Source organism: Salmo salar, chromosome 25 (genome assembly GCF_965601325.2).
Source record: "Salmo salar chromosome 25, fSalSal1, whole genome shotgun sequence".
Taxonomy (NCBI): Eukaryota; Metazoa; Chordata; class Actinopteri; order Salmoniformes; family Salmonidae; genus Salmo; species Salmo salar.
In genome coordinates, this window is record NC_138315.1 from 37,995,505 (window position 1) to 38,008,925 (window position 13,421).

The 13,421-nt window shown below is 40.9% G+C and overlaps 1 long non-coding RNA gene across 1 annotated transcript; it reads left to right on the forward strand.

The window, feature by feature from the left end:
- The first annotated feature begins 214 nt into the window (after positions 1 to 214).
- LOC106586709 (uncharacterized) lies at positions 215 to 9,947 on the forward strand. The gene is made up of 3 exons (XR_001324239.3): positions 215 to 400; positions 564 to 653; positions 9,175 to 9,947. It is a non-coding gene; the product is annotated as an uncharacterized LOC106586709 (long non-coding RNA).
- The last annotated feature ends 3,474 nt before the right edge of the window (positions 9,948 to 13,421 follow it).

A 13,421-nucleotide genomic window follows, 5' to 3' on the forward strand; every position in this document is an offset into this window, starting at 1 on the left:
TCTGATACCGAGTTGATAATAAACACGTTTTCTAATTCAGAGTAATATGACATGTTTACCATCACCAAAAATACTCCTCAATTCACTTATCCAATACATAAGCAGATCACGAGACTAGGTCAGACGTAACTAGTGCGCTATATAGAAGTAGCCAATCAGTGAAGCCGTGTAGCTATCTGCTCCAATAGAGAGACGAGTTCCTGAAACTCCACCTCTAAGGTTATCCGCAATACGTAACTGGGTGTGCTTCTGTGTAACTGGTTTGGTAACAGCAGATCGACTGTACTACTAAAAGACATCGTTCAAGCAGCAAGACATCCCTCTATCTGGCGACAAAAACATCCCTTTTCTGAGGAGAAAGAAGAAGACTCTCGCGCCATGGTCTGACTGCTGATCAAAGGTGCGCGCCGATCTCTTCATTCTAGTTGTTACTAAGTAACATATGAAGTCATGTTACATAGCCTACACATCTATGACAATGATATCTTGTGAGGTGTCATTTCAATAATGTTTTGCTAATAACCTGCAGGGATATTATCGGTCTTATTCTCTCCATATTTCAGCCAGCATCTGGACGGTGAGGAAGATTCGGGCCCACATTGCTGAGGGAGAGCAAGAGGAGAAGCCCATCTTCACACCATGTGGTGTTATTGGTAAGAACAGTAATTCCATAGATATGCAAAAATGCTGATTGTTACCAACTTATTTACAATTCTATGTAAGAACACTTGCGTTACCTAACAATGCCGTAGAAAAGGGTGCGTTCGTAAATTGCCTCCAGTGTGTCAGACTGCACTTTGGGTTGTTCGTAAATTCAGAGCACTCACTGAACGCTCTGGTCGAGAAGGGTTCATCCGAGCATTCTGACCAGGCAACGGCAGTCAAGCACCCACGTTAACTGGCTAAAGTTGGCTAGCTTGTCAGCTACTTCCAGACACAAATGACAGAACACCTCACTGACCATTTTACTCACCATGACAGAGCTGGTTAGGCTGTTGTGTTATCTGGTGCGTTAGTGAGTAGCTGTGTTGTTGGCAACAATTGAATAACTTTTTTTTGCCGACGTTTGACACCGGTCATATTCAATGGGTGTTGCGTGTTCGTAAATTCATCAGTTAATTTGCTCTCTGGCACACAGACGAGAGTGCTCTACAATTGGAGTAGATGGCTAGAGTGAATTTACGAACGCACCCAAATATGCGCCGTCGAAAAACCGCTCCACCTTTTCCTGTTTGCTAAAATTCTAATTGTTCGCCTTTCAGTTTGTGATAAAACAAAAATTATAGTTTAGAGAATCATTATACCATTCTAAACCACTGAAATATATTTTCCATAACCAGAAATGTCTTTTCAGCTGGTGTACAAAACCGAAAGGAAGATGCAAAAACACAACTTAAGAACAGGAAGTATACAAATAACCTGTTATGGCTAGGAGTTCCTCAATATCTGAAATGGCAGAGCGTGAAATTCATTTCATTTTTTTAAAAATATTTAACTTTCATATATTCACAAGTGCAATACACCAAATTAAAGCTTAACTTCTTGTTAATCTAGCCATCGTGTCCGATTTCAAAAAGGCTTTACAGCGAAAGCACACCATATGATTATGTTAGGTCAGCGCCTAGTCACAGAAAAACATACAGACATTTTCCAGCCAAAGAGAGGAGTCACAAAAAGCAGAAATAGAGAGAAAATTAATCACTAACCTTTGATGATCTTAATCAGATGGCACTCATAGGACTTCATGTTACACAATACATGTATGTTTTGTTCGATAAAGTTCATATTTATATCCAAAAATCTCAGTTTACATTGGTGCGTTATGTTCAGTAATGTTGTGCCTCAAACATCTGGCGAATTTGCAGAGAGCAACATCAATTTACAGAAATACTCATCATAATCTTTGATAAAAGATACAAGTGTTATGCATAGAATTAAAGATACTTCTCCTTAATGCAACCGCTGTGTCAGATTTCAAAAAAGCTTTACGGAAAAAGCACACCATGCAATAATCTGAGTACAGCGCTCAGCCACCAAAACAAGCCATACAGATACCCGCCATGTTGTGGAGTCAGTAAAAGTCAGAAATAGCGTTATAAATATTCACTTACCTTTGATGATCTTCATCAGAATGCACTCCCAGGCATCCCAGTTCCACAATAAATGTTCGCTAAAGTTCATCTTTATGTCCAAATACCTCCTTTTTGTTAGCGCGTTTAGTTCACCAATCGAAATTCACAAGGCGCGGGCAGGTCCAGACGAAAGTCCAGGCAAAAAGTAAAAAGTTCTATTACAGTTCGTAGAAACATGTCAAACGATGTATAGAATCAATCTTTAGGATGTTTTTATCATAAATCTTCAATAATATTCCAACCGGACAATTCATTTGTCTTTAGAAATGGAAAGGAACGCAGCTCGCTCTCATGGCCACGCGTGACTTAGCTCATGGCATTCTGCCAGACACCTGGTTCAAACAGCTCTTATTCTCTCCCCCTTCACACTAGAAGCCTGAAACAACTTTCTAAAGACTGTTGACATCTAGTGGAAGCCTTAGGAAGTGCAATCTGACCCCACAGACACTGTATATTGGATAGGCAATCACTTGAAAAACTACAAACCTCAGATTTCCCACTTCCTGGTTGGATCTTTCTCAGGTTTTCGCCTGCAATATGAGTTCTGTTTTACTCACAGACATCATTCAAACAGTTTTAGAAACTTCAGAGTGTTTCCAAATCTACTGATAATATGCATATATTAGCTTCTGGGCCTGAGTAGCAGGCAGTTTACTCTGCTTTTCATCCGAATGTGAAAATACTGCCCCCTATCCCAAACAGGATAACGCATGGATTTTTTTTAGGCGGCATTATATGTCATATTACTTCATATATGTCATATTACTTCATATGTCATATCACTCTGAATTAGAAAACGTGTTTATTATAAACTCGGTGTCAGACTGAGTGACACATTTTAATAAAGATCTACCCCTTATACTTGCTTTCAATGAGTACGGTTACATGCACACAATCTGGTTATTGTGGATAGTCAGATTAATATCATAGTTCGATTAAAGTTTACATGCTTTGCAAAAATAATGATTTCCCCAAAATAAACCTGTTTACATGGACACATCTAAAGTTTGGTGGCACCCTGATGAATGCAGAAAATTGCCAATCAAAATAAACATTCTACCACAGTGACCATGTTATTTTTGGGAAGCATATTTGATTCTGAGTTCAGAGCGCTGATTTAAGATGTTTACATGTCCTAATAATTCAAAAGATTGTTCAGAAAACCAGGCGTACAGTTGAAGTCAGAAGTTTACATACACCTTAGCCAAATGCATTTAAACTCAGTTTTTCACAATACCTGACATTTAATCCTAGTAAAAATTCCCTGTCTTAAGTCAGTTAGGATCACCACTTTGTTTTAAGAATGTGAAATGTCCGAATAATAGTAGAGAATGATTTAATTCAGCTTTTATTTCTTTCATCACATTCCCAGTGGGTCAGAAGTTTACATACTAATTGAGTGTATTTGGCAGCATTGCCTTTAAATTGTTTAACTTGGGTCAAACGTTTTGCGTAACCTTCCACAAGCTTCCCACAATAAGTTGGGAGAATTTTGGCCCATTCCTCCTAACAGAGCTGGTGTAACTGAGTCAGGTTTGTAGGCCTCCTTGCTCGCACACACTTTTTCAGTTCAGCCCACAAATGTTCTATAGGATTGAGGTCAGGGCTTTGTGATGGCCACTCCAATACCTTGACTTTGTTGTCCTTAAGCCATTTTGCCACATCTTTGGAAGTATGCTTGGGGTCATTGTCCGTTTGGAAGACCCATTTGCGACCAAGCTTTAACTTATGTCTTCAGATGTTGCTTCAATATATCCATATCATTTTCATTCCTCATGATGCCATCTATTTTGTGAAGTGCACCAGTCTCTCCTGCAGCAAAGCACCCCCACAACATGATGCTGCCACCCCTGTGCTTCACGGTTGGGATGGTGTTCTTCGGCTTGCAAGCATCCCCCTTTTTCCTCCAAACATAACGATGGTCATTATGACCAAACAGTTCTATTATTGTTTCATCAGACCAGAGGACATTTCTCCAAAAAGTACGATCTTTGTCCCCATGTGCAGTTGCAAACCGTAGTCTGGCTTTTTTATGACGGTTTTGGAGCAGTGGCTTCTTCCTTGCTGAGTGGCATTTCAGGTTATGTAGGACTTGTTTTACTGTGGATTCCTCCAGCATCTTCACAAGGTCCTTTGCTGCTGTTCTGGGATTGATTTGCACTTTTTGCACCAAAGTACGATCATCTCTAGGTGACAGAACGCGTCTCCTTCCTGAGCGGTATAACGGCTGCATCGTCCCATGGTGTTTATACATGCGTACTAATGTTTGTACAGAGTAACGTGGTACCTTCAGGCGTTTGGAAATTGCTCCCAAGGGTGAACATGACTTGTGGAGGTCTACACATTTTTTTCTGAGGTCTTGGCTGATTTCTTTTGATTTTCCCATGATGTCGAGCAAAGAGGCACTGAGTTTGAAGGTAGGCCTTGAAATACATCCACAGGTACACCTCCAATTGACTCAAATGATGTCAATTAGCGTATCAGAAGCTTCTAAAGCCATGACATAATTTTCTTGAATTTTCCAAGCTTTTTAAAGGCACAGTCAACTTAGTGTATGTAAACTTCTGACCCACTGGAATTGTGATACTGTGAAATAATCTGTCTGTAAACAATTGTTGGAAAAATTACTTGTCATGCGCAAAGTAGATATCGTAATCGACTTGCCAAAACTATAGTTTGTTAACAAGAAATTTGTTGAGTGGTTGAAACACTTAGGTTGGAGTCATTAAATCTCGTTTATTTAAACTTCCGACTTCTTCTGTATGTCTTCTACGATTTTAAGATAGAGTAAGGTGTTTACATACATATTGCATAATCTGCCTGCTGCCATAATCAGTTTAATATTGAATTACTACTGTGTGAATGACAGATCTGTAACTCACATTTATATGTGAATTTGGTCACCCAAAAGTTGCATATTGCAGCTTTAAGAACACTGGAATTACCAAACAATGCCACAGAGTTAACTATCTCTATGGCACAGATTAGAACAATGGTACCACCTAACAATACCATAGTTAAGTATACTGGCATTACCAAACAATGCCATAGAAATATGAATTAATTGATTTATTTGATAAAGAAGGAAATATACTCTCTTATAGAAAGTTCTTAGAAAAATATAACTTCCCAATACATTATAAAGAATTTTATTCTATATGCAAAGCAATACCTTCAGGACTTACTCAATTAATTAAATGTAATTTGTGTTTTTGGAGAACATGTCAAGATAGATGCACAACTTCTTTTAGGTTTCCCCCTGCTGGACAACAAATGTAATAATACATTCTTAAGATAACTTTTTAACTCGAAGAACAAGATCTCTCCTTGAGGGAAATTCTTCTGGAATGCATACGTTACTGAAATTGAATGGAAGCTAGCTTGATTGCTCCCTCACATATTTTGTATATCAAATTAAGTAAAATAAATTCACTTTAAAATCTTGCACAAAGTATACCCTTGCATTAACTTGTCTAAATTCATGGATTTAGAGGACATATGCCTTTTCTGTTATAAAGAAGGGGAAACTATTATTTAAAAACATTTGAGTGTCACTCTGACTTTATTTTGGAGCAAGTTAAATATATATTCTTTTTAAATTGTATTTACACATTTATTGTATTTACAATGAAAGATGTAATGCGTTATTTGTGTTTTTTGTGTAGGCTTCACACACTTCATCAGTCTCTCATTCACAATTTGACAAGCAATTTCCCGGCTACATCCTCTTTGTGTGGCCGTAATGCCCCCTAAAAACATCAATTCCCAAGGGAGGTTGGACCCTTGGGCTGAATATAATAATTATCATTCCCGGCTGCGTGCTGAAGCACCTCTCACTCACATGACTTTTTGTCACATGATCTGGTCTTTCTCACAGGCTACAAGACAGACACATCGTGGACGCAACTGCTACTAGCATCAAAAAACCACTAGCATCAAAAAACCTGTTTTAAGCAATGAGCCTGACGCAACAGATCCAAATATTTAGCTTAAAACGTTGATAAACTATTAGGATATTTCTTCACATTAGAAGTGCAGCAATGCGCACACGGCAGTAGGGTATAAGCAGGAACGTTCCATTAGCAAGAAAACACCATTCTCAAATGAGACCGCAAATGTGATTATACAGGTAATCCTTTTATTATAAAGGTGCATTTGAAAATTGTGTTCCCCAAACTTGAAACTCACGTGCTGGATATTTTTTGCCAGTTAGGCTCTACATCCGTTGTAAAGTGGATTAATGTGCTTCATTTAAAGTTATTTGGCCACTTTAGTTGTGATAGGCCTATATGTTTTCATAAGGTTTATGGGCTGGACTACATGAAGTGTGTGACTATGATTACAAAAAGTCGCAAAAACAAGGCATGCACTGTTTCTTGCCTTAAGCTGGGCATCATTCACAAGTTATAATATATAATTCACAAGTTATAGGCTAATATTGTCACCCATCAGACTATTCTTGGTTTAATCTTGTCTTTACATATACAAAATAATATGTGTAAAATTTGATTTAGAATGGACCATTATCATGCACCTGTATCGAAGCAGGGGAAAAAAAATACATGTCACCTATGCACTTAAATAGCGAATGGAGGACGCTTTTCCCGTTGTTCATTTCATGCCAACCAAGTAGGCTATACTCCTGTTGTAAAGAGATGCAATGTGCTTAATATTAGGAAAGTTGAGAAATAAATATAGTTGGCCTAGCCTATAGAAAGCTGAGGAGATCCTCCTCTTTTTAATAGAGGTCATCACTGTTTTCTTGCGGAATTACATTGCCTATAGAAATATTGCACAACATGAGCTCATGGACTCTCATGAAGTGTTTGATTAGATTTTTTTATTAGATTTGGATTGATGTCAGAGTGATTAGAGCGAGTAGAGTGCTGAGTACCAGGCAGTTCACAAGTTTGGTAGACTGCTAATGATCATCAGCAGCATCAGAGCTTGGAGAAGCCTAATTACCATGACTAAATGGTCACGTGGAATTTGACTGTCGTCATGACTCGTGATCACCGGTGTGGCGGAAATACGGTTAACGTAACAGCCCTAGTTATGATTACACAAGCACATGTGTTTATAACCTCCTACTAGGCGCGGTCAACTACTTACATATCTAGACAGCCAATACATCCTCGCTCCCCCCCTAGTTCTGCAGCTGGCCTGCCTTATCAGAGACTGTTTCCCTTCAGCTGGCCTGCCTTATCAGAGACTGTTTCCCTTCAGCTGTCCTGCCTTATCAGAGACTGTTGCCCTTCAGCTGGCCTGCCTTATCAGAGACTGTTGCCCTTCAGCTGGCCTGCCTTATCAGAGACTGTTGCCCTTCAGCTGGCCTGCCTTATCAGAGACTGTTGCCCTTCAGCTGGCCTGCCTTATCAGAGACTGTTGCCCTTCAGCTGGCCTGCCTTATCAGAGACTGTTTCCCTTCAGCTGGCCTGCCTTATCAGAGACTGTTGCCCTTCAGCTGGCCTGCCTTATCAGAGACTGTTGCCCTTCAGCTGGCCTGCCTTATCAGAGACTGTTGCCCTTCAGCTGGCCTGCCTTATCAGAGACTGTTGCCCTTCAGCTGGCCTGCCTTATCAGAGACTGTTGCCCTTCAGCTGGCCTGCCTTATCAGAGACTGTTGCCCTTCAGCTGGCCTGCCTTATCAGAGACTGTTGCCCTTCAGCTGGCCTGCCTTATCAGAGACTGTTGCCCTTCAGCTGGCCTGCCTTATCAGAGACTGTTGCCCTTCAGCTGGCCTGCCTTATCAGAGACTGTTGCCCTTCAGCTGGCCTGCCTTATCAGAGACTGTTGCCCTTCAGCTGGCCTGCCTTATCAGAGACTGTTGCCCTTCAGCTGGCCTGCCTTATCAGAGACTGTTGCCCTTCAGCTGGCCTGCCTTATCAGAGACTGTTGCCCTTCAGCTGGCCTGCCTTATCATACATGTAACTTAATCAATAAGTTATTATATAGTGACAGGAAAAAGTATATTTCAAGTTAAACCCCAACATTATGCAGCATAAACAACAAAATATATCCATATTTGATTTTAATAACCACATTGTGGGCCTGTTCGAACACATAAATCATGACGGATTTTATAAATACCACTTTGTTAGAACCAATGTTGTTTTTGAATGGCCGCCAATAACCACGTCCTTGTGTTTCCCCCACCGTTTGCAGGCTCTTTTCAATTCGCTGCATATGTCAGCTCAATCAGAAATGACCTTTACATCTCTGTCACGCAATCTGTAGTTCATCAATCCACATTGAATAGAGCCCTGCGTTTCATTAACCTCTTTACTGCATGTATACATTTAATAGGGCAATATCGGCCATTGATACATTACACTGATATGTAGCACAGACGGTTCAACCTCTGTTTCTGTTGTCAACCAATGTGAAATCAACAAAACATTTCACCATGGCATTGGATTTATGTTAAAAGTTGGGTGAAAAAGACTAAATTCCATTTTTGCAAATCCAATCAGTTTTTCACGTTGATTCAACATCATCACATTATTATACATTTTTTTATGAAGTGGAACAATGTTGATTCAACCAGTTTTTGCCCAGTGGGCAGGCTGTCACTGGTGATAGGTTCCCTTATCAGAGACTGAGTTATCCCATGGCTTGCAGGCTAAGTCTTCTAATTTCAATTAGTTTATTGCATCTCCACATTTTAAGCAGAGGCTGAGAAGGTTCATCTCTAATCCCTGGTTGGACAACATTTGTTAGATCTGTGTAGCAACTTCTATAATAACACTCTAAGGTCACTCCATATGTCTTTAAAAGACTGCTGTAGCATTTACCCTGTGTCAATCGTGACGGCAACTGTTTTGACAATTGGATACTTCTTGAGCTGTTGTTTGTTTGATAACCAGCTATGTACGGCTAGGATTTAAAAAGCATTATCAGTCACTACGATTAGGCAGGCTAATTAATTGCATCTTTTGATAACTAAAATCTTGGTGCTGGTCTGCTAAACCTTGTCTGGCCTTTGCATAACCTTTACATAGAATGTGTGTGTACTACTTCTCTGTATTTCCTGTCCCCTCAGGCTTTAAGAAGGAGCAGTTGACGTCAGGTTCTGATCCACCGGCGGCCATAATGACCCCTGAACCTGATGATGGTATCGCTATCGGCGGCCAGGCGCCGACGACCGAGACAGCCGTGCAGAAGTGCGGATCCTGAGGTTAAAGGTCACACTGGATAACTGGCTGGGACCAATAAATTATTATTAAGCATGTCTTGAAAAAGGATGCATTCACAGACCTGTATGTCAGCAGACGCCCTGTTTCTCGCTCCTAGCCAACTTTGCAGTATTTAGATTTGTTTGTTATTTCTTACCTTATTTGCTCAGAACATTTCTAGTATTGTTACTTTACACCCGAGAAAAAAACTTTTGGACATTAATCAGCTAATTCTACTTCCCTGATCTGGACTGTCTATAAACAACATTCACATACATTATTCTGATACGTCTTCATTTCCTGTTCTTTTTCCAAATGTTGGATTATGTATGTATTGTATTACTAGATATAACTGCATTGTTGGAGCTAGAAACATAAGCATTTCGCTGCACTTGCAAATCAGTACGCGACCAATCAACTTTGATGACTTTTTTTGTATAGCCCAACACGCTCTTACTGAACTTTACTGACCTTAGTCAAAGCGTTCCCGTAGAAAATGTCACTATGGCCATGATGATGACTAGTTTTGAAACCAAGTTATGACAAGTCATTCCATTTAATTTACGTTGTGTAGGAGTGAGGTTTCTGAACCCAAGTATCCTAATACAATACCTCAATAAAAAGTTGATTATTTACTGATCTATAGAAGATATTCCTTAACAGCCCTCCAACTGAAAAACATATATGTTGTCATGCCCTTGCTGTTCCAGTCTCTGTCCAGTGTGCCCATACTCAGTGGACCAAATATTAAGCTGAGATACCTGCTGTAATTCCAACTTTCACTCACATCAGTCACTAAGTCAGTGTGAGGATTGTGTGAAGTTATGACATTTTCATATACACTGATCTCAGGTCAATATTGGGTCCAGTGAGCTCTGTTTAACCTCTGACACCAGATGACCCTTGTGGCTGCAGCGTGTGACGGCCTGCTCACCAACCCCTCCAACCAGGGACTGAGCTGTTCTGATGCCCCTGCTGCAGCTTCCCCAATAAAAACTTTTAAAAACTATCTGGTCGACTTGTCTTTTATTGTGTTGTAGGCATATCTTCCCAGAATATCCATTATGAGCTATTAGGTATTATACTCACTAATGAACATTAAAAATGATCAAGAAGTGCTATGAATCAAACATTTCTTACATAACTGCAACATGAAATTACAGCTTGGTCTCAGACTAGACGTAAGAGCAAATGTTACAATTGGTATGCTTTTTCCATGACAGACTGACTAGGTGAAGCTATGATCCCTTATTGACGTCACTTGTTAAATCCACTTCAATCAGTGTAGATGGAGACCAGTTAAAGAAGGATTTTAAGCCTTGAGACATGGATTGTGTATGTGTGCCATTCAGAGGGTGAATGGGCAAGACAAAAGATTGAAGTGCCTTTGAACAGGATATGGTAGTAGGGGCCAGGCACGCCAGTTTGTGTCAAGAACTGCAATGCTGCTGGGTTTTTCAACTCAATATTAGGAAGGTATCTGTAACAATGTGCACTGAGAGATGGGAAGCAAGTTCAGGGAGTGAGTGTTTTAATAAATGCAACATAAAACAGGAACAGCACACAGACTTAACACTGGAACAGAAACAATAACGCCTGGGGAAGGAACCAAAGGGAGTGACATATATAGGGAAGATAATCAGGAAGGTGATGGAGTCGTGTTGAGTCTGACGATGCGTAGGTGCTCGTGATGATGGTGTGCACCATAACGAGCAAACTGGTGACCTAGAGGCCGGAGAGGGAGCACACGTGACAGTATCTTTAATATTGTGTATGCTCAGTGTATAAGACAGGTTACTTTAAGGTAAAAAACGAAAGGAGGGTGGTTGGTCGTGTTGTATAAAGTCAACATCTAGCAACCAAAAGTTGCGTGTTCTAATCTCATCACAGACAATTTTAGCTAATTAGCAACTTTGCAACTACTTTTTAGATACTGTGCAACTATTTAACATGTTAGCTAAGCTTACCCCTAAGCCTTTAACCTAACGCCAAACCTTAACCCTAACGTTACCCTCTACCCCTAGCCTAGCTAACTTTAGCATTAGCCACCTAGTTAACGTTATCCACAACAAATTGGAATTCGTATCATATATATATAAACTCACATTCACACGCGCTCACACATACACAAATAGTACCACACATGCACACAAACACACACAATTGGCCTTGCTGTTTTAAGTTGATTGTTTTTCATGTGTTTTGTTGTTACATTGTTGTTTTGTTGTTTTTTCCTTTGTTCTTTTCTTTTTCTCAGTATTTTTTGTATTTTTTATTGGTTGTTGGCACATCAGGAGGGTAGTTGTTAGGTTGGGTTGGGCAGGGATGGTTCCTCAGAGGGGGTGAAGTTGGGGGGATGGAGGATGAGATTTTTGGGGGGGTCTTGGACAGTTGAGCAGCTTCACTGCAGGTGGATTGTATGTTTTTTAAATGACCCTAACCAGTCAGGCTTGAAGATAGGTCACTCAACCGAGGCTGCTCTCCTCTGTGTCACGGAGGCTGCTCTCCTCTGTGTCACGGAGGCTGCTCTCCTCTGTGTCACGGAGGCTGCTCTCCTCTGTGTCACGGAGGCTGCTCTCCTTTGAAAGCTGACTCTTTCTCCTCTGTTCTCATCCTAGATCTATCCGCTGCCTTTGACACTGTGAACCATCAGATCCTCCTCTCCACCTGACTCAGTCATCTCCCCCTCTGTCCTAACTTATACCTCAAGTCTGTAGCTTGCCAGCACTAGTACCTATTTCAGTCCTCCTTCAATAACTCTTTGGGTAAAATACAATTTCTTTGGATCACTATAAATAAAAAAGTTGGATCTATTACCGCCGTTGAAATTGTACATTTACATGTTAGTCATTTTGCAGACCGTCTTATCCAGAGCGACTTACAGTAAGTGCATTCTTCTTAAGATAGCTAGGTGGGACAACCACATATCACAGGCAGAGAAAGTACATTTTCCTCAATAACGTAGCCGTCAGTAGAGTCAGGGGTCAAGTGCTGGTTTATTTAGTTATAAACAAAAAAAAGTGAGGAGGAGGATTGTTTAAGATACTGTTTGAAGAGGTAGGGTTTCAGATGTTTTCAGAAGATGGACAGGGACTCTCCTGTCCTAGCTTCAGTGGGAAGCTGGTTCCACCATTGGGGTGCCAGGACAGAGAAAAGTTTGGAGTGGGCTGAGCGGGAGCTGCCCTCCCGTAGGGGTGGAAGTGCCAAGAGACCTGAGGTGGCAGAACGGAGTGCTCGGTTTGGGGTGTACGGTTTGAGAATAGCCTGAAGGTAGGGAGGGGCAGTTCCTCTTGCTGTTCCGTAGGTAAACACCATGGCCTTGTAGTGGATGCGAGCTGGGTGACATGAGAGAACTTGGGAAGGTTGAAAACCAGGTGGGCTGCAGTGTTCTGGATAAGTTGCAGGGGTTTGATGGCAAAAGCGAGGAGCCCAGCCAATAGCGAGTTGCAGTAGTCCAGACGGGAGAAGACAAGTGCCTGGATTAGGACCTGCGCCCCTTTCTGTGTGAGTTAGGGTTGTACTCTACGGATGTTGTAGAGCATGAGCCTGCAGGAGCAGGTCACAGATTTGATGTTTGCAGAGAACGATCAGGTGTTGTCCAGAGTCACGCCAAGGTTCTTTGGACTTTGGGAGGGCGACAGAGTGTAGTGCTCAACCGTGATGGAGGTCTTGAGCATGCAATCCTTCCCTGGGAGGAAGAGCAGTTCCGTCTTGCCGAGGTTGAGTTTGAGGTGGTGGGTCGACATCCAAGTGGAGATATCTTCCAGGCACACGTAGATGTTTGTCGCCTCCTGGAGAGACCATGTGAGGATATGTCCGGTTTTTCACATGATTCCGTTGGGAGAGCTTTCCAGTTCTCTAATACTGAAATCAATGCCGCTTACTTCATAAGCAAACAACTAATAGAACACATTTCATATGAAATATAAGCTAGGTTTATACATTTTGCAGACTCATTTTTATGAATAAAAATAACACCATAATCTACAAACTAACCATTTTTGTCATGTAATGTTGATTGATTTCAAGATTTGAACCTTAGTTGTCTTCTTTCCTCCACAGTGCTTTAGCTCACTGCACCACAATGTGTTGACTTCTGTATAATGTCCTGATC